The sequence below is a fragment of the Maylandia zebra genome, linkage group LG8, assembly GCF_041146795.1.
Source record: "Maylandia zebra isolate NMK-2024a linkage group LG8, Mzebra_GT3a, whole genome shotgun sequence".
Classification (NCBI taxonomy): Eukaryota; Metazoa; Chordata; class Actinopteri; order Cichliformes; family Cichlidae; genus Maylandia; species Maylandia zebra.
In genome coordinates this window covers 27,263,032-27,283,927 of record NC_135174.1, presented here as the reverse complement: position 1 = coordinate 27,283,927, position 20,896 = coordinate 27,263,032, and the positions used below count along the sequence as shown (strand labels likewise).

Here is a 20,896-nt window from a genome sequence, read left to right as displayed (position 1 = left end):
TTTTCTTTGTTTCTAAGACATATAGTTTCACGTGTCATTTTGCGTTTCTCAATTTCACTTTAGTTAGAGGAGTTCAGACATTCAAGAGGGGCTCAGAGCCAGCTGAGGTGGTTCAGGCACTTTACACGGACACCATCTGGGTGACGTGTCCTACCGTGAGACCCTGGGATAGACCAAGGACACACTGAAGAGATTAGATCTCCTGGCTGACCTGAGAACACCTCGTGTTCCCCAAGATAAGGTGGAGGATGTGGTTGGGAAGAGGGAGGTCTGGGCTTCTCTGTTTAGGATGCTATCCGCACAACCCGGTCTTGGAGAAGCAGAAAATGGATCAAATGAATGGATCTGCAATATTTGTATAAAGTTTGAAATAAATCCTTAAAGTTTCATTTTTGTGTTAACACTTGAACACTTGTTACTCTACAGTAGGCCTGTACTTTTTTGCAGTACTCTCTTCAAAGAGTACAGTAAGGTTTGGGAAGAAATATCAAAACATTTGGGATCTTAACACAGAGGTGAGAAGTTTTTATTCATTGGCCAACATCATGGTCTGTAAGATTTATTTTAAATGTTTTTCTTGTTTAGCTCTTAGTTTGGGATTTTCTGTTGCGATTCCTTGAATCTAGTTTCTGATAACTTAGCTGTTTTTAACTGTCATATTTCTGTTGTTATGTGTCTCTAGTGTCTTTGTTAGATTTAACTTCTGTCTCATCTTTGTTCACCTGCCTCTCATCACCCTGCTGTGTCCACTTCTCATAATTACCCTCCTGTACAAAATGTTTTCTTCAGTCTTTGTTTCAGCATGCTGTTAACCTCCCTTATGTGTTTCTGGTTGTGTACACCTGTGCACATCTTTGGATTTTGACACTTTATGTATATTAGTCCTGGATTTATTGTACACGTGCCAGAATAAACAGCTCACCTTTGTTTGGATTTGGGTCCTAATTCAGTCGCTAAGTGATGGACTTTGAGTGGTTTGACATTTGAGAAAGGTTCAGATTGCTTCAGTGTCTTTTGCACAGATTATTATGAGAAATGGATTAAAAGTGGTGAGAATGAACTTTCTGGTATGAGAATTGCTTCAAAAACTATAAAGCCCAGTATAAGTTTTTCTAAGTCTGTATAAATCCATCTACTCATGACATTTTACTTCAAGGTAATGTAATTAGGAAGGGGGAGTAGTTTTTTTTAACTGTTTGACTGCAGGCCTTATCTTGGCTTAACATCCACCAGAACTCTCTGAGACCTGTTCTATAAGTAGGATCTGAAATCATCAGCAGGATTTCATCTTAAACTTTGGGGTTAACCCGTGTTTGATACATCACCATGGTAACTTGTTCTCACCGGAGTGCATTCCTATGGTTAATCATACTGTCAACATTATCTGCTCTGGAGGAGGTCATGTGCCAGATTAGAGCTCACCGCTTTAAATCTCCTACCGACCAATCAAATCTCTGGAAAATAGCATCACTGTTCCTGAAAGATCTCTTGAATCTGTGCACAAAGAAGTGGGAGGAAAATGAGTTTTGAAACTTTGCCAGCGTCTGCTGCTGCTTGGAACATAATAAAACAGATTAAAGCTGCTGCTGACACTTTTGAACGGACAAAGGGATTTTTAATTAAGCTCATGAGTGAAGTGATGACTCTGCATTACATTCTTCAGCTCTCAGATCAGGAAGCATCCTTGAGTCAGCAGGGGAGGGGGATGTTTGGGCACACACAATCAGCCATTGTTCTCCTGGAGGCCTCTCCATCACATGTTTGATATTGCTTCATTTTGTTTCTTTGAAAACAGTCAAGTGATATTCCAGAAAGCTGTTGAGCAACAAAAAGCAGCAACATGGCATCCATGAAGGAATCAAAGGACTGTAAATGTGGAAACTGTCAGCACACATTTAAGTCTTTCTGCTGCTTTCATCTAGTGAGCATATATTTCATCAAAGGCAGATGGTCGCCTGTTCGATGTCTCCTTAGGAAATGAACGATAAAGTGACAGAGGCTGGTTTATATGTGGAAGTGAGAAAGTGCCATTAAATGCTCACTAAACATCCTGATCTAGCTTTACAGAGGCAGTTTAAATTTGCTGTGCTGCATTTAATAAACAACTTTTATTCTATTGTATTTTGTATTTTGATCTGAAAAGTTTTATACTGTGATATGTATACTAGGAGACTGTAATAGGTGTGTACAGTGTGTTCCTATACATGACAAAGGATTTAATTTTTCTACAAATTTTTCTAGAAAAAAAATAAAAAATAAAAAATAAAAATTAATTATATGTCCATTTGTGCATAACTGATATGATTTAGATATTAAAGTTTGACCATGTTAACCTGTGTTAGCTGAAATTCCTTATGTGAAGGTTGTTAGCCAGATCTATTATGTTGATGACTGATAATTATGTTACAGTTTTAACTCAAATTTACACAAAGGATGAGACAAAAAAAACCCCCAATTGTTACATCAGATATTAAATAATATTCAATCCAAGGATTCAAAGTTACTTTGGATGCAGTTTAACGAGCTTTGGCACAGATAAGCTCTTTCAGCTTTCCACAGGTTTTTGCACAGGCAGGCTGACACATCAGGAAGAATCCCACTGATCTGGTGATGAAAGGGCAGCTGTGGTTAAATACTGCAGGTCAGTATTGATTAGAAACAGGTGTGCGAGCAGAGATAAGTACAGTTAACAACATACACATGCAGAAACGATAGAAAGGTGGTTGGTCTCAGCCTGAGAGGACAAGGGGAACATGACCTACTCACATATATTAAACTATTTCCTATCTTTGGACATTAATTTTCATACAGATGCTTTGTGCAAAATTGCATTTGTTGGGTATTTCACAGAGGACTCATTCTTTGCTGCACCAGTCACTTCAGTGCAAAGGACAGAGCAAAAAAAGAAAATTGAAATCTTGCAGAATAATGTCAGGATGTTTTTTCTTTAAAGCTTTAATGCACTTGTTAAATGAATGAACTTACTGCAGTTTTTTGTCTTTGTCTTTTGTTGCACTGTATTTAGCTTTTGACTTCATTTCACCTTTGTTTTGTCATTTTATCTATAAGATGGATCGATGAATATTTAGTCAACATCTAGCCCACTTTATAAAGCCAGTAGATTTCTCCCTGTGGTTGAGTGGCCTTTTTGACTTCTTCCCACACTCCAAACATGCATGGGTTAGGTTAATCACCCATAGGTGTGAGAGTGAATAGCTGTCTCTCAGTGTTACCCCTGTGATAGACTAGAGACCTGTCCAGGGTGCACCTACATTTCACCCCATGACAGCTTGGATAAAATGAACGGAGGATGAGGAGACATGTTGGACATTAAAATCTGGACATAGACAGCACCTGTGAGTCAGGTACACCTTACTGTACTTCTGCAGAAGACTGTATGAGAAGGACCACACCTGTCAATCATCTATCATCACTGTCTAGTGGATTGTGTATCAAGTATCCAGTGCTGTGAAGCGAGGCAATCTCTTGTGTGAAAAAAACACCCAGATGAACGGACTGTGATGCCCTAATGCACCACTAACTGCTGCGTAACAGAGACACGCCAGCAGCTTTGACAAAACAGCATTAATTGACTCCCCGGGAATAAGAAAGAGAGCGGGTAGTTTGGCAGGCTGGGTGAAGGGGGGCTGTTGTTTTGTAGCAAAGAAGCTGAGGGAATGTACCAAGAGGAGTGGAAAGCAGGGGCCAGAGATGCAGGTCTGAGCAGGTCTGGAGGGTCAAAGTGAGTTTAATAAAGAAAATGCAGAATAATAAACACAAGTCTTGCTTAAAGCGTGGACACTGACAGCTCTGGCATGTGCTTGAAAAGGCTTCATGTTTGATGAAATGGTAACTATGAGGCTCTGCTCCACTCGATATACTGCAAACCCTAAGGGAGAGAGAGACTCTCTCAGTCAGTCTGACCAAGATGCCAACAGGGAGTCAGAGGGCTTATATAGGAACTTATAACAGGAGAGTGTGCAAACAAGCTGGATTTTCTGCTACAGGTGAACAAATAGTCACAAGGCCTTTAAAAAAGGGAGACTTACACAAATGCAGACTAAGACTATTTATTTTAAATTAAATAAACAAGGAAAGAACTTATCCCCGATTCTTTTGTCCCCATGATAGAACAGAGAAAACCGACTCATAGTGTGTTAAAACATTTATATTTCTTTTTAAACATTGCTTATATGGAAAGTTCCTCTTTTCTGTGTCTTTATCTATTAATATGCCTGTGCACTAAAACTTCCTGTTTTTTAGTCTGGGTGAGCACTTTGTGAGTCAAAAGTGGCCTTGCTCTACAAGCCTTCATTATTAAAGTACATAAAACAATATAATAGGAAAATAAGGATACTAAGGATATTGATTTCATGACAAACTCAAGCTAACTATGGTGTCTGTAGTCGGCAGAATTAGTCGTATAAATAAGTGTGTTGTAACAAAAAAATGATGTATGCAAAAGTCAAATCAAAGAGCAACCAAAATCAAAAACGGTATCTCAGGGAGGAGAGGCTCTGAGGGCTTTTGGCACATCAGTGTCACTGATGTGAAAACGAGCTGCACCAGCCCTCCAGTGCCTGCAGATTAGACCTGCCACATAAAAAGGCTGAAAGGAAGAGGGGGTGGAGTGGATCATCATATGAAGCATCAGAGATGGGTTATCTGTTAAAGCGAGACACTGAGCATGAGTCATATGCAGTTAGGATACACCATCATAAAATCTAACTTGCAGCATAAACCAGCATGAGTATGCTGGTTTATGCTGGTTTATACATCTATAGTGTCTCTTACCTGGACACTACAGATGAGTACCGACTTCCTCATGGAGAGTGCACAAGAAGTCTGAAACACTCACCCTCTGATCTCTAACCCTTCATTTAACCTACTGAGATGTGCAGCTGTGGAGCCAGGTGCTAAATCAGTAGCACCTGGAGGTTCTTACATTGTGATTATAAAATGATATAATATAAGTTTTTCTGGGCTTGAAACTTTGAGTTAAAATCCACAGAGAGATGACCGGCTGAATTCTCCAGCTTGTCTGATACTTCCTGCCAATCTGCATGTAAATCTCAAGTTTCTTCATTTATTAACTTTGTGTATTATGGTTACTATGGTGCATTATGCGTTTCTGTTTAGTTTTTTTATTATTATTTTGATTCTTTGGGGGTTTTTTTTTTGTTTGTTTGTTCTAATTGCTGATTAGGCTTAAAGCAGGAAAGCCTCTAAACTCCATAAATATTAGAGCCCTTGGTCTTTATTTAGTCCTAGCTTATATTCTGAGTTGGTTATTTCTTATGCATTTTGTTCATTCCATATTTCTGTTCTTTCTTTCTTTTTCTGTGTTCATGCCATCAGCATCCAGTGTACTTTTAAGATTATGTTTCAGGGTTTTTTTTGTGTTCAGTTTTACTTCCCACCTAATCCTTTGTGGGGAAGGGCAAGGCAGTTTCTCTGTGAGTATTTCACCCGCTTATAATTGCTTTCTCTTGTTTTCTGACCGCACCTGTGCCCTTAATTACACTGTATCTGTGTGTGTGTGTGTGTGTGTGTGTGTGTGTGTGTGTGTGTGTGTGTGTGTGTGTGTGTGTGTGGGCAGGCTTGCCCCATGGAATGTAAAAAGCAGACATTAATTAAGACCAAAGTTGAAGCAATCTCTCGCCTTACATGCAAAGACTGCACTGTCATAAAGCTTCTAGCTTGTTTGCACAAGAAAATTTAATTAAATTTCTGCCATCTTGTGGCCACAGTTGGCTATTGTCTCCGGAAGCTGGATTAACTCCGCTCGCTTCTGATTCCATTTACATCCGTAGAACCTTAATTGAGAGCAGCATGCCGGATAAACTGTCCCAGGCTTTGCCTTTACTGCTCTGAGATCAGAAACGATCTGTGTCTTGTGTGGAATAGTGCTAGCATTAGCAAAGAAACAATCACTCTGATTTGTTTTGACAGATGTGTTTTCTCTTGCAAGCCACCTCAGGCAACATGTGTGATGTAGAGGAGTTGGAGTGCAGTGTAAAGAAGTTTTTAGAGATGGAGAGGGGAACTCCTGCCATATATGGTTTTAAAAAAAAAGGGCAATATGAACAGATGCATATGCTGTATCAGTTAGTATCTGAGAATTCACTTGGGTGTACCTGTGTTTATCTGTGTTTTCTTGCTACTTTTACTAAAGGAAAGGTTCTAAACAATTTCTCCAGCTCTTATGACGACCAAAGAATAGTAATTTTTAAGATTCTTGAGCCAGATAGATATCTATATCGATCATCTAGATATAGATGTGTTTCTGTTATGTTCTCCTCTCATTCAGCACACTTTACTCTTGGGTGTTTAATTCATTTATTGCCTGTCTTTCATGCTTTTGCATTCCTTTTTACCGTTATGGACTTTATAGTTTTGGGGCTTTGTATCAGCCACAGTAAAGGATCACTTCTATTTCGTGCTTGTTTCCCGTCTTCACTCTAAGCTGGACTCATTCATTGTGCTCTTCTAAACTAAAAATGAACATGATCTATGAAAAAATAAAAAGACCCAGACTTGAACCCTGAGCCTCTGCACGAAAAGCCACAGAGGCGACCAGCTGAGCCGTCCAGCAGCTCTGACATTTGAGCCTGATATTTCTGTACTAGATGACATTTGGCTTCATCAGCTCTCACAAAGAAGATGGTCAAGCGGTCAATCTGAAATCAGAGCAACGGCGATGGACACAGACACACAACTGGATAACATGGAATCAAATCTGCACTCCTTTAGCACAAAACAAAAGTGCTAAAGGAGTGCAAAAAAGAAAATTGAATTCTGAGTAAGACATCATTTTAGACATAAATGAACCTATACTGGTAATAAATATGGACAGCAGTTTGGAATTGTTAGGGTACCTGGGTCGTTGACCCAGTGTTTTCAGTTTTGTACCTTTATGTGTTCGCATTTTGGTTTATTACTGCGAAGGTTTTGGTTTCTGTTTTGCATTTCTCTTTTCCCCAGTTCTTCTTGGTGTGTGATTTTGTAGTTCTTAAGTTTGGTTCCATACTCCCTCTGTTCTGTGTCCAGTCAGTGTCTGTGTCTGCCCTGGTCTCACATCTCTGTTCCCTCTGTTGCAGTCCGCTTGTGAGTCTGTGTCTGTAAGTTCAGTCTGTGTTTCCTGTTTTACTTTGAAGGTCCATGTCTTATGTTAATGTGTCTGGTTTCACTTCCTTTGTCTCGTTAGCCCTGATTTGTCCCAGCTGTGTTTCCCTCCTGTTTCCCATTCTGTGTATTTAAGCCCTGTGTTTTCCTTTGTCTGTGTCGTGATCTGCTATCATATATCCTGTGTGTGTCTGCCCGCCTGCCCTATTTGTGTCAAAAATGATTTTCATATGCTCAGTTGTTTAGACCTGAGGTACAACAGACAGCCTTTCAAAGCATCAAGCATAAAAAATTGTTTTATTTGGTATTGAATCACATTTCAGCAAGTTCAGGATTAATTGCCTGACTCGTACTGCAAAAACTCATATCTCAGCCTCTGTTGAATCAATTATTATGGATATTTTCTAAATCTGTTTCTACTGAGTAAAAGCGTGTTACCAAATCTTTTTAATAGCCACAGTCTTGCTCATACTTGCGATATAGTATCCGAAAGCCTGGTTTATGTTCTAAATCATAGATTTATTTCATAGTGTTATCTTCTAATGTTCTTCTATTCCTCCAAACTAACAATATTTTTCAATATTTGTTAGTTTGTTTCCTTTTCCCCACACTTGGTAGTACGTGATTGTATTCGTCTATACCTAATAATAGCTTCTCCATGCTAGCTTTAATTCAAAAGCAGAGAAAGTGTGTCCCCTAAACACGAACGGGGAGCTGGTTCCACAGGAAACGAGCCTATTAGCTGAAGATGCTCTCTTACTTTTAAGCTTATACGCTGATACTATAGTGTTTTAAAAATATGATGAGGACTGATTATTCAAGACTTAGTATGGAAGGATAGTTCTTAAAATCTGGGGTTTACAGGAGGCCATTGAAGAGAATCGAACATGGGAGCAACATCATCAGTCTTTGCCAGTACTCTCTGTAGTATTTTGGATCAACTGAAGTCTTTCCAAAGAGCTTTTAAAACTTGATAATGAGAAATTATAGTAGTTGTAGCCTAAAAGCAACAAATGCACTGTAAACTGATACTGGTACATTTGTCAGGGTCCTCCAGTCCTTATCACAGTTAGCGTAGCCCCAACTCTCCTCGTGAGTCCCGTTTCCATCATCGTGCTATCTTGGTTTTCTGTGTGTTTCCTGTCCTTGTGCAGAACCTGCTTGGAGTGAGATTTCGGATGTGTGAGTCACAGGTTGTGTGAAGAGGAGCTTGGATGTGTGTTCCCTTTCCCGGATTCACTGGATTCCCTTGAGCCCTCTTCCCCCCCATCACTGTATATAAATATCAGTTTGTGTCTAGCTGTAAATAAACTCCGTTTAATGCATCATTCAGAGTCCTGCATTTAAGTCCTGCCTGTTTAATCGTGACAGCATTAAACTCAGTTTCTGCTGGTCTGTAGTGTGTACTTATACTGCGTTATCTATATAAACAAACCACAAACACTTCTGAACTGAGCAGCACAGATTCACAGGCCTGCTTTACTTTAAATCCTTCTCTTAGCAGAGTTGTGATCATTATTTTACTGATGTCATGTTTGGATTTAGATACTTGTAGATGTGACCGGCTGAGGCTCCTGCTGTGTTTTAATGACTCCCGGTCAGTGATCATGTGCAGATTTGTTTTGCCAGTATTATTGTAACTGTGCAGAAATGCAACATAGCCTCAGATCTATTGTTTCTAAATCTTAAATAAACAAGTAAAACAAAACTCTAAAAGAAACTCCAGACCACTCACAGGGACATTTTCTCAGCTTATTTTAAATAAAGAGATTGTATGAAGTGTTTCCAACTTAAACTCTGTAAACCATAATAAGTTAATTTGCCTTGTCCCCCTGTAGTACTGTACCCCTGATGCTGACACTTGGCAGTATTTGTGAGGTATTGAAGCCTATTTTGCCAAATTACAGAAGTAAATAAAATTCTTAGACTGTTCAGATGTGGGTCTGTGCATTCGGAGCTGTTTAGCCATTAGTGTCCTTTGCTCTGCATGGCTTTCACGCTGCGAGCTGGCTGTCTCAGAGTAGTGCCATCTTGACTCAGATGAGCACAGCTTTTGAAAGGTTGGCATTCATGCACCCTCAGCTTGGGCGGTATTGCACAAGGTTTTCCAGGAAGTTGTCTCTTTTTCAGACATTGGGATGAATTGGAAAACACATGACAAGTCCAACTCCCTCAGACTAAAGTCTGCTGCCTTACCTGACTCCTTTCTCTGCAACAGCAGAGGCTAAAGAAGCCAGATTCTTCTAAATCGGCTAATTTACTGGCTTGAATGTAAATAAATTTAAAAGTCACGGTTCAAATTTTTATTACTTGTATGAAATGGAAAAGCACATCCAGTGGCTGCGGAAACAAACTTAGCAGGTAAATCTTCTCACGAGAATCAATGCTTAAAGCCATTTTAATGGGCTAGAAATATGACTGTGCCTCAAGTTTCCAGCAAGTTTCCACTTTGCTGGAAATTTAGCAACACAAAGGTGGAAAAACATCAAAAATAAATGACAGTGTCAGATTATAATCAGCAATAGTTCCATAAAAATAAGCCAGTGTCATAGTGGTCTCAGACAGGGGTGGAGCTAAGTGGTGGTTATAGCCAGTGCAGAAAAAGTGTGGCCACAGAAACTCAACGTGAAGCTCCAAAAAACCTCATAGAACTGGAGTTACATCCAGTAACTACTGTTTTCCAAGCAAAAGCATTTTGTTGTGGAAACATTTCCACATGGAAACATTTTAACATCAAAACCACTAAAATTGTAATTATCTTTTGAACTTTACCATCACTTTTACATCCTCTCCAATTAAGGGCTTCATAAAATCCTTATTAGTCTTCATGATGTACAAGGCAGTCATGCCTTTTATAATTAAGCGTTTGATTAACCATCATAGGAACGACAGCACTATTTGCTATATTAATGCAGGGCATCAGTTTCTGTTTCATCCCAAATGTGAGTAATCATCTCAGTCTGGCAAGTCATATAAAAATTGTCTGTCTCCTCCATTGGTCTCTGAGGATGAGCGGAGCCTGTAAATCACTTTGAAGGATGGCAAATAAGGCTAAACCCTTGGAGCAGACTAAGACAGACATACCAGGATTTCAGTGTATGATGGAGGAAAAAAAAGTCCTATTTCCTTATGAATCCCAGTTAGAAGTTAGTGGGAGTAACAGCAGGGGGAATGCAAGGAGGCAAACAGGAAACAGAAGGATGCCACGGTGTCTGAGATGCTTAGCTACTCTAGAGTTGGACTAAATCGACTCCACACTGACTGAGAAGAAACAGCACTCTGTTCTTCAGAAACCTGCTCCACCCTGAGCTCTGCATCCACAGTGCAGCAGGATAATAAGTCCAAACATATCTCAGAGCTTTGAAGAACTACTGGGAGACCAAAGAAGGCTTACTGTTACTCAGATCCCTTCACTGCAACCTGACCTAAATCCATGTGAACGTTTAGAAGAAGTTCTTTGAGACGTCTTCAGATAATTCTCTGACAACACGACTTATAGTTTGAGCAGACTCGATGAGTCCATGCAGCTCAGGAGCTCCATGTTAAAGCAAAGTAAATTAAGCTATAATGAAATTCTAATTTCATTAAATCTGTAAAAGTTTATCAATCAAAGCTTCTAAAACACAACAGCATGACAAATGTGGGAAATTATTTGTTTTCTTACGGTTTAAATATTGCAACAACCTTCATCTCATCTCCAGCTGGTTCAAAGTGACCCTCTTTGGGTTCTCACTGATGGCATCAAATCCCATCATGAACTCTTCTGAGTTTCTGGATCATTTAGAACCAACTTTTATTCATCTCTTTTAACCCTCTGATATCCAAGTCATCAGAAGTGCTAACCTTATATTTTGGAGAAATGTAAAACAGACTGCTGCTTGTTAAGACTTGGGAGAACAATTTAGTAACCATTAAAAGAATATCAAGTAGGCTTATTCTGACAGGCTAGGTTTACACCTCAGTGGGTCAAAGCCCATCTTGATCCATCCCTAAGCTCCATATTAGCCAGCTCACAATTCCTCACATGCTGCCCTTCTTGGTGGTTACAAGGAGCCATCAGGATCTCATGGTTTTGGAACAACCTGCCTGAGGAGATCAGCCTCACAGAATCAGTGACATACTTTAAAATAACATCTTAAAACCTTTGGCATTAAACGTGGTGTCTTTCAGTGTCTGACTCAACCGTTTGTCCTTTTCACTGTTTCATTTTTGTTTACCATTGATGTTTTTTTATGGCTTTTGTGTAACATTTGTCTCGCTGTTTAAAATCTTGTCTTTGACTATTATATTTTTCGCTCTTTTGACAAGCGCTTTATAAATGCTAAAGCTAAAATATATTTTATTATTACATACATGAGTGTTTATGGAATAATGCAGTCTCTTACATCCTCACTGACACCTTATATTTGTGCATCGGCACTGTCACCTGCATGTCCTTACTGGATTCTGGCACATGCATGGAGTGAAGTGCACCAGCAGGGGGCAGAGGAGAGCTTGAGAAGTGGTTTCCAGCTGTCAGTGACCTGTGTCACCGTGCTCTTGCTGAATTCGGGTCACCTGCGAGTGAACAGTGGGATTTATATAATGCATGATTATTTGAAATGAAGCACACCACTTCACCATCAGCACCTCTGATCTTCATGCGAGCCGTGGGATCACAGCACCCCTTCAGGGCTTGATGAAAGCGATGCAGAGACGTGATCAGCACCAGGCTTTAAATGATCAGATCCCCCTTGTGTGCTGACATACAGATGCTGAAATCCACGAGGGTGTTTCTGCTGCATGCTAATTGTAGTTCTGTTAGCCTTTATGGGAGTCTCATCAGATTAAAGCAGGTCACCATGTGACTCCTGTGCAGCAGGGAGGAGAAGGAATTGCCAATCAAATCGTATCTCCTGTAATTTTATGTATCTAAGTTTATCAATGCCTTTCATCAGTGCTTTTATTTTTTCTGAAAGCTGCACATTGTAAAACTCACACGGAGCTTCTCTTAGCTCAGAGATAAAGAATAATGCTGAAAACCTGTGAATTTTTCAACAGAGAAAATCTAAGTGCTATAAATAGTGCTGAGATTTTGAATTAAAATCATGCAATACTGGAGTTATTCACATCACGCTACTTGTTATATGTTATTTTTGCAATACTCCATCACCTGGGTGATATCCCTTGAGCATTTCACATTGAAACATTTCTACTTAAATACTCTTTTTAATAAGGAGATCTTTCCTTAAGTAGCCTGCTTTAGTGTGACCACAAAGCTGACAGCAGAGTAAGTGAAAACAGCCCATAGAGCAGATAAAAGTGCATCAGAGGAACAGCTCAAAGTTTGAGACGCAAGGTTGAGATGGTTCGGACATGTGCAGAGGTGCAATAGTGCAAATACTGGACAAAGGATGTTGAAGAAAGAGGAAGAGGAGGTTTGTGGATGTCATGAAGGAGGACATGCACAGGTGATATGGAGGCAGATGATCGGCTGTGGTGACTCCTAAAGGGAATAAAAATAAGGAAAATTGCACTTGAGATAAAACTGTTGTGGTGACACTGATTCTACTAAAGGAACAGGTATGAGTAGAAATGTAGCGTCCAAAGTTTAATCTCGCCACAGGGCACATGCTTCAAAGACAACATGTAAGCATACATAAGGTACAATGTAACTACACTGTTACCACAATCTGAATCTCATGGTGTCAATCAAACCTTCACCATGGCGACAGCATCTGGAATTCAACACGTAGAGAATGTTGAGGGTCTGAAATGATGGTTTGTGTGCTTGAAAACACCCTGACATCAAATAGATGAAGCTTGTAAAGCACAGCTCAGGTGATCTTTCAGCCATCTCTGACTGTCTTCTCCATTTGCTCCTCTTTTTAGGATTAATCATAGAAAAGAGAAGTACTAACTCAATAAATGATTGTAAATTACATTTACATGAAAACATTGCAAGTTCCTTGAAACAAAAAAAACTAGCACTGAAAAATTTAACTTTGATCAGCGGTGGTTCAGAAGGGAAGGGAAGGGGCCCAATCCAAAAATAAACAATCATTTCTTTAGGCTTTAGCTGCATTTTCATGATGATATCTCCAGTTATACCAGTTAAGTTAATCAAGGATTGTGATTGTGATAATGCTCCACTCCCTGCAGAAGATAATTACAGAGTCATCGACACACCTAACAATAATTCTTGATCTGACTGCTCTGACCTTAATTAGCAAATAAAACAAATAAAAGCGATGAAAGCACACAACCCCGAAGGGATCCAGTGGATGATGAGCACCTACCAGGTACATTAAGCCAACTCTGTGGGATCTGGTTGTTAAAAAGTAAGTGGGCCGACTCACTGCGACATTGAAATCAGATGAAAGCCTTTGTGCAAGAAAATATGGATGAATGAAATTAAAAGCAGATGAAAAGTTAATAAAAAGCAAACATGGATGGATCTGATTTCTTTCACTGCCACTTAGTGCAGTGTTTTAACAGCGCAGCCCGTTTCCCAATGTGCCCTAAAGGCAAACTGTGTGGACTTCAGCATGGCACACACTGCATATAAAACTTCAGATTTAACAATGTGATCAAATGTTTTCATAATAACAGATGCGAGGGCCACAGAACTATGATAACTGAGTGCAGTAAGAGACTTACCCTTTGTCGCTGGCATCACAGCAGATTCTTTCCATATGCTGGGAACTTTCTGTCATTCCAAAGAGGATGGTAAATGCATGCAATACTTCTGTATTTTCCCTCCCAGACCATCAGGACCAGGGCCTCTTCTCTCTGTGATAAATCTGAAGGATTTGCACATCAGTGTCTCATTAATTTTGATTTTAGAATCAGCTACATGTTTTCGAGAAAGCTCTTCATTAAAATGAGATATATCAAGCCTACATAAGCCTTTTAGGCTTGCTCTGTATCAAACTATGGTGTTTATTCCTCTGCAGGCCAGCTTCAAGGGTCCCTTCTTTAACTTTACCCTCCTTTTGTGAGTTTATTGCCCCCTCATAATGAGACAGCTTTTACTGAGAAGATGTTTACATGACTTACTTTCCACATGTGAGCAGAATCTGCTGACGCTCTCCTTGCACCTGACTTTTAGTTTTATGTCATTGTTTATATAATGATTTGAGAGTGATTTGATAGTCAAGTGTGCATCATGATCCAAATGCCACAGGTGCCTAAAAGCTTCAGCTTTGACCGCCTGAGTGGGATCGATATACACACTGCTTTGACATTACTGAGGCATAGCTGCAAACAGTTTGGCTTAGAAATCTGGAAGGGCTTCCAATTGATTGGAAGGAGATGTTGTTTGTATTTACATGATGTTGAACTCTTGAGCTGCACCTCTCTGTCACACGCATACATCCATTAAGTCATGCATGCAGCTCAGCTTCCCATTACTCATTGGTGGGATTATTCCAAAAGAAACAATCTTGTTATATGTTTGTTGTGCAGAAAACCCCCCCAACTCAACCCCAATTGGTTGATATGATTTAACTCAAGTGAGAATTCTCATGAGGCCTCATATGCACATCACTCACGACTTGTCCATCTTACTGGTTGTCAGATAACCACTGGTTCCTAAGGAAAACTATGTATTACCCAGCGGGCTGGTGGTAGCTCCAGAAGCCTGCTTGCTCTCACTGGATGAAATTGATTGCAAAGAAGGTGCTGCATTAAAATTCTTCTGATTCTTCTAAAATTCTAGTGACTCCCAGACACCACAGCGAAGCATTGCCAATGTATATCGGCCGTGTGGGTAATGGTAAGTGTTATGTAGCGGAGACATGAGTTTGTTCAGTGGAAAGAGATTGCCTCTCTGTCACTTAGCGCTACTTTGCCTATGTTCAACCTCTCTCTGCTTGACTCCCACAAAGAGGGATTCGGTACCATTAGTGTTCCAGGTTTAGCCTGGGGACACTTACTAGATTGGGATTTTAACCTTAGTCTATTGTAGATTTATCACTAGACTTGTGGTAAAACGTGGCCAAAACGAAGCGATGAAGAAACATTCTGCACCCAGTGAGCAAACGCAAGCCTCCACTACGTACAGGACCGAGTGACTGTTTCTCTTTTTTACCTCACTCAGGGGTCACTGACCAGTCTGTAGCATGACTAGGACACCAGGAAACACATCTGATGGAGGAATGGTTATTTTTCGTGAGGGAAAGCGTGGTTGCCAGATCACCAGTGGACAGGTCTCCAGGCTTGTTTGATTGTTCACTTGATCGTACATTGTCACCACGACTGTCACACATCCAAAATGGGGAACAAGTTGACGTTACATGTCTGCAAAACCTCAATACAGTCCCAGCTAAAATGAACCTGCACACTTATTTAGCCTGTTTAAACCCATCTGTGCAAATGCACTTGTACTTAAATAACATGTCTAGTCTATTTGAACTTTTCTTAGTACAAGCATTACACGCACGTATTCACACAATTACTTTTTTCTTGGCTAGGCACTTTTAAACCTGTGATTAAACCACCAACCTTCTGATGACTAGATTATTCACTCTCTCCTAAATCACATTTTTTCATCTTTTTCTGATAATAGCATAAACTGTTATCTCCCTTTAGCGTTTTTTTAGCCAACATTTCCACTTTAAACTATTTAACAGCAAGCCAAAGACCAAGCCCACAGTTTTTCCAGAAATTGCATCATCTACTTTTGGTCTCTCTTTTGTTGTCACAATGAGCAGAGCTTAAGTGATGAAACAACAGCTAAGAGAGTCAGATTCTTTATTCACCATGTAAGTGTTCTGGCTGTGCAGAGATTATACAAGATTAACGTGAACCCAAGTGCAGACAAAAGACGACAGCCTGGCAACGAGGTAAATGAAACTTTAATTGCTCGTATAAAAAAGAAAAGCGCTGCTCGATGAGTCGGGAGAGTCCAGTCAAAAATAAATTCAACAGGAGAAAACAGCTGCTAAACACGAGGCAGTGGAGCCTAGCAGAGAGGTTAAGATTACAAAAGCAGCTGATGAAGTCCAAAATCATGTCAAAATTCAAAAGAAATGAAAGCCAGTAAACAGGCAGCCAACAGAAGATGATTTAGGAACATGAAGAAGAGACACTCTTAACAAAGACTGCAGGGAGTAGACTGACTCCCTGCAGTCACTGTGGGAGGGATAATAAGGCACAGGTGAGCTCAATTAGGACAATAACAAGGATGTGAAAAAAGGAGCGGAGGAGGTAAGTGGAGAAAAGACACGGACCCTTAACGTAAAGCAAAAACGAAATCTGAATAAAGGACAAAGAAGTAGAAGAAGAAAGTGATATAATCAGGCACAGCTGCAGCCACCTCACACCCATTCAAAACAATAAGTGTAATCCCACTCAGTGCAACACAGTTCATCTCAGAGATGTCTCAGAAGTGACTCTCTGCTCCCTACAACTCAAAATACACAAGCTGCACCGACAAGATAGTGAGGCCAGGAAGTTTGATTCAGGAGCTGCAGAGATTTCCAAAGTGTGGGTGATTGATACACGAAAAAAATCTAATGAAACATTTATTATTAAAAAAAAAAGCAGCAAATTTTAAATATAAGTCACTCTTTATCTGAGCAGTTCTTGACTCAGAACTATTTTAATGTCTCTTAATTATTTGGGTTTTCTTTTAATTAACGAACCTGATCTGTGGTACAAAAATGACACCGTTTACTGTTTCTGCACCACAAAAATGGGTTTTAGTCTCTCGGGGTAATTACAGATGATCTTCAGATTCCAAAGTGCCATAGAGACAATTATATAAAAGACCCTGTGCGGACTAAATGAAAGACTCCTAATGAGATCTGAAAACAACCTCTTCAGAAAGTTGAAGATGCACTGACATGGAGCACGTATATTCCCGGGATTAGATGCAGACAGGAGGAATATGCAAGGAACCAATGTTCAAAAACATGATTGAGATGTAAAGTAATCCTTGTTCTTCTCTGTAGCCTCGCTGAGTTCCACACAGCTGAAAATGCTCAGAAGAAAATCTTCTGTCGGAGGAGATGTAGTGAGATGCCCACCTCCACAACACCTACCCGACAATGGGAAAATGAGACAGGGCTAGCTTGTTAGCGGTTACCGAACTTTAAATCACTAAAAACAATTTACAATTAAAATCACAAAACATCCTCAGAAAGTAATCTGTGAATCAAGCGCAAGATAAAAGTAGAACAAGGAAGCTTATAGACCAAAATAAAAGGGTTTTAGTCATTTGCATGTTTCTATCCAGTCTTTCTCTTCATTCTGGCCCTGTTACAGAAAATGCTGGCTGCACCTTTTCTACTGTTCATACTTCATAATAATAAGTAGGTAACAAAAGTGTCAGCTACCACTTGAGATCAGTAGCACCAAAGACAAAAGTCTAGCTTCAGGGTGAAAAAGTTCTTTTCATGAAAGCTCAAGAATAGGACACATTCATCAAGCGGTCCTACTTCCAGTGAAGTGCAGTGTCCTTAAAGAGCAGCTCTCAAGTCATTATAAGGGGACAATGTTGATTTTTAAAAGGAAATGCTCATATTTAGTGAGGCGTGTTATTTTCTAAAAGCTGTTATTACTCAGTAAAACCCTGATTTTCTCGTATCATTTTGTAAACTCAAAACAAGCTGCAGTAATTAAGGATGAGGCAGCAGAAAGACTGCAAAACACGTTCTGTAAGCAAAAGTTTGTTCTGAGATAACACAGCAGCTGAAGAGTTGTGAAATTATAGCCTATTTGAATTATATATGTGCTTCAGGAAAAACAGTTATATTACAATGTGAGGTGTCACCTCTGTAAACCCGGAGGAATTAATGGGTCCACTTCAGTGGAGAACAGAAAATTGCACGCGGGTGTCCACTGTTCATAGACATAAACTACACCTTTATTGGTGCTATTTCCAAGCACATTGTGCGCTGTCGGTCCTGCTTGCTACACAACAACATTCAACATTTCGTATTTACTGCTGATTAACGTGATGGTGTTGTGTTTAGTATGTTGCTCTGTTTTGTTTTGTTTTTTGCTTGTTTTCTCTTCTTTTTCTCTCAACAGGTGATCCAGGTCAGGAGATTTTCTCTTTTAAGTGCCCTCTCTCACTGTCCCTCTTCCCTTCTGTTTTTCTTTTCCTTCATCTTTCTTTTTCCCTTTCCTATCCCTCAGTCATGTCTGTCCCGTCTGTAACAACTGAAAATATAATAAAATAAATAATAACAACAAAGGTCGATCAAATGGACCAATACGGCAAGGCCATGATGATCCATTTGGTAAAGTAAATCCATTGGGTATCCTTGTTGGTCTTCAGACAACAATTCTGACGGCTAAAGAACCAAATGGGACAGGCCAAAAAAAAAAAGAACAGAAAATTGATGCATGGCTCCATATAATCAAGAGTGTGTTTAAGTTAAAAGTGTTAATCAAATCAGTCTTAAAAGAAAAGTCTTGATTGTATCCACTGACAAATGAAAGTGAGTCATGAACAAAGGGCACATAAATACACATAATTATCCAAAGTATAACACATCTCTGTTGTTTCAGTGTAACTAGTCCTGTGGGAGCTCGCAGAGATCGTTCAGCTATAAGCTAGCTTAGCTAACATTCTTACATTCTTGGGTGCTTCGTGATGTCTTTGCTCTTAGCTTTGTTTATTGTGTAACCTTCATTAGTTATTGCACTTATATTTGTTTGTTTACTGACAGCTCAGGCTTCTTGAAGGACATTCAAGGCCTTTCTTTGGGTTTTCACCGCCTTTTGTTCTGTTCTCTGTCAAGATGATCCCAGACTGCTTCAATAGTGTTGGTGTCCCGGCTCTGTCTCAGTGCATTGTGTGCTTTTTTCTATTCAGGTGTGCTTTTACTGTATTGTATATCAGACACTTATTTGTACAGCACCAAATCACAACAATGGTCACCACAAGGTGCTTTATATTATAAGGTAGACGCTGAAATAATACGTCCAGAGAAAAACCCAACAATCATATGACCCCCTATGACAGGGATGGGGAACTCGAGGCCTCGAGGGCTGGTGTCCTGCAGGATTTGGATATCACTCTGGGTCAACAAACCTGAACCAAATGATTAGTACATTGCCAGGCCTCTGGAGAACTTCAAGACATGTTGAGGAGGTAGTTTAGCCATTTAAATCAGCTGTGTTGGATCAAGGACACATCTAAAACCTGCAGGACACCGGCCCTCCCTTTTAACAGGAAGAAACCTCCAGGAGAACCAGGTTCAGGGAGGGGCAGCCATCTGCTGCAGGTGAGTTAATAATCCAACAAGATCTTAAACCACTGACTGAAAGGCTGCTTCAAACTGTGACAGAGCCTCCACTGTGTGCAGCATTTTCTCCCTGTTTCCCTTCCTAAACAATGTAGAGTTAACAGCAGTGTTGATTTTGTTGACTGATACTTTTCTTAGTTTTCTTTTTAGACTGGTCAGTTTTTTTTTCTGACGGAAATGAGACGATAAATAAAAACAAATGTACAATGACAAAAACTACTACGAAATGTGTTGACACTTTCATCAATGAATACAAACAGGATGAAAATATTCAAGACTATCCAATCAGAATTAAAGGCAGCAAGAGTTTGGAAGTGATCCAATTAGAAGTAACCACCTTATGCAGTAAAGTTAGACACAAACAGTTTGATCTGCCCGACTAAACAGGGAAGGCGAGGGCACTCGGGTAACTCACATGCTCCCTGTTTGTCAGGAAAATGTGACAAAATGTCACTGCTTTGGAGGAAGAGAAGGGTAGATTATTTCTGCAACAGCCAGCTGGTTCAAATGGAGCAAGTAAGTGTCTGACTGTGCTTTAGACTCCTTACAGACACACAGGAGTGGAGTCTGAAGGACATGCAACAAACTTCTGGTAGGTAACTGCGAAGCAAGCGAGCACAGAGGATTGTACACTGTGCAAACACTAGACCTGTGAGCCAGTTTACTACCATAGCAGACAAGACAATCAGGCAGAGAATGCAGCCACAGTCGTTAAGTACACTGCAGGTGCACAGCTGCCAGTCTGGGAAACAGTAGGCCCACCTCTCCACCTCCACTTTGTCCAGTTTCCTCAAATTTTTAAGATCACACTGCACACTGTGATCAGATACGTCACACTTCCAAGTAACAGCTTGGGAATCAACTTGTTGGTGCAAAAAATAAAAATAGAAATTTCATGCCTTTTAAACACTTTTCACTAATTCAACTTAAGAAAGGGGGGGGGGAGAAAAATATGTGTATTAAAATTGGTTCTCTGTTATGTGCAGACGTGTCTGTGTGGGCACCACACTGCTCAGCTCTTAAATTAGGTGCCTTTTTATGCTTGAATGATTCATAGGTCAGTGCTCAACAAAACACAGACAAATTCATTTTTTTGTGGTTCAACAAAATAAAGAACTTAAGAACTGACCGCTTTAAAAAATGAGTCTCACTTCTTGGTAAAGTATTTTTAATGTTGCACATTAGGTTGTGTGAGTTTATTACATAAGTAATTCCATTATTCGTCATAGTGGGACTGCTAACAGTGTAACATGCTGCGAGTGCACACTGCGCTGCTGTCTTACTGTTTGTCTTTACTGGTTTAAAGATAAACAGTAAGATCCAGAGATACTGAGTGTAGTTACATTTAGTTTCCTGATAATTTTATTTTTGACTGTATTTTTAGTTACTAGTTGTAGTTTCAGCTTTGGCTTCTGTTTCTTGATTTTAGTCATTGTTCTTCTTTTCCTGCTTTACTTTGGTAATTATATTTCTGTGGTGTCTATTTGTCCCAACTGTTTCCACTTCACCTGCTTTATTTCTGTGTGTGTAAA

At 39.8% G+C, this 20,896-nt stretch overlaps 1 long non-coding RNA gene across 1 annotated transcript; it reads right to left on the bottom strand.

Annotated features, from left to right (window-relative positions):
* Positions 1–1,550: 1,550 nt before the first annotated feature.
* Positions 1,551–4,868, bottom strand: LOC143419980 (uncharacterized). The gene is made up of 3 exons (XR_013100006.1): positions 4,795–4,868; positions 2,505–2,604; positions 1,551–1,815 (listed from the first exon to the last, which is right to left on the bottom strand). It is a non-coding gene; the product is annotated as an uncharacterized LOC143419980 (long non-coding RNA).
* Positions 4,869–20,896: the final 16,028 nt, after the last annotated feature.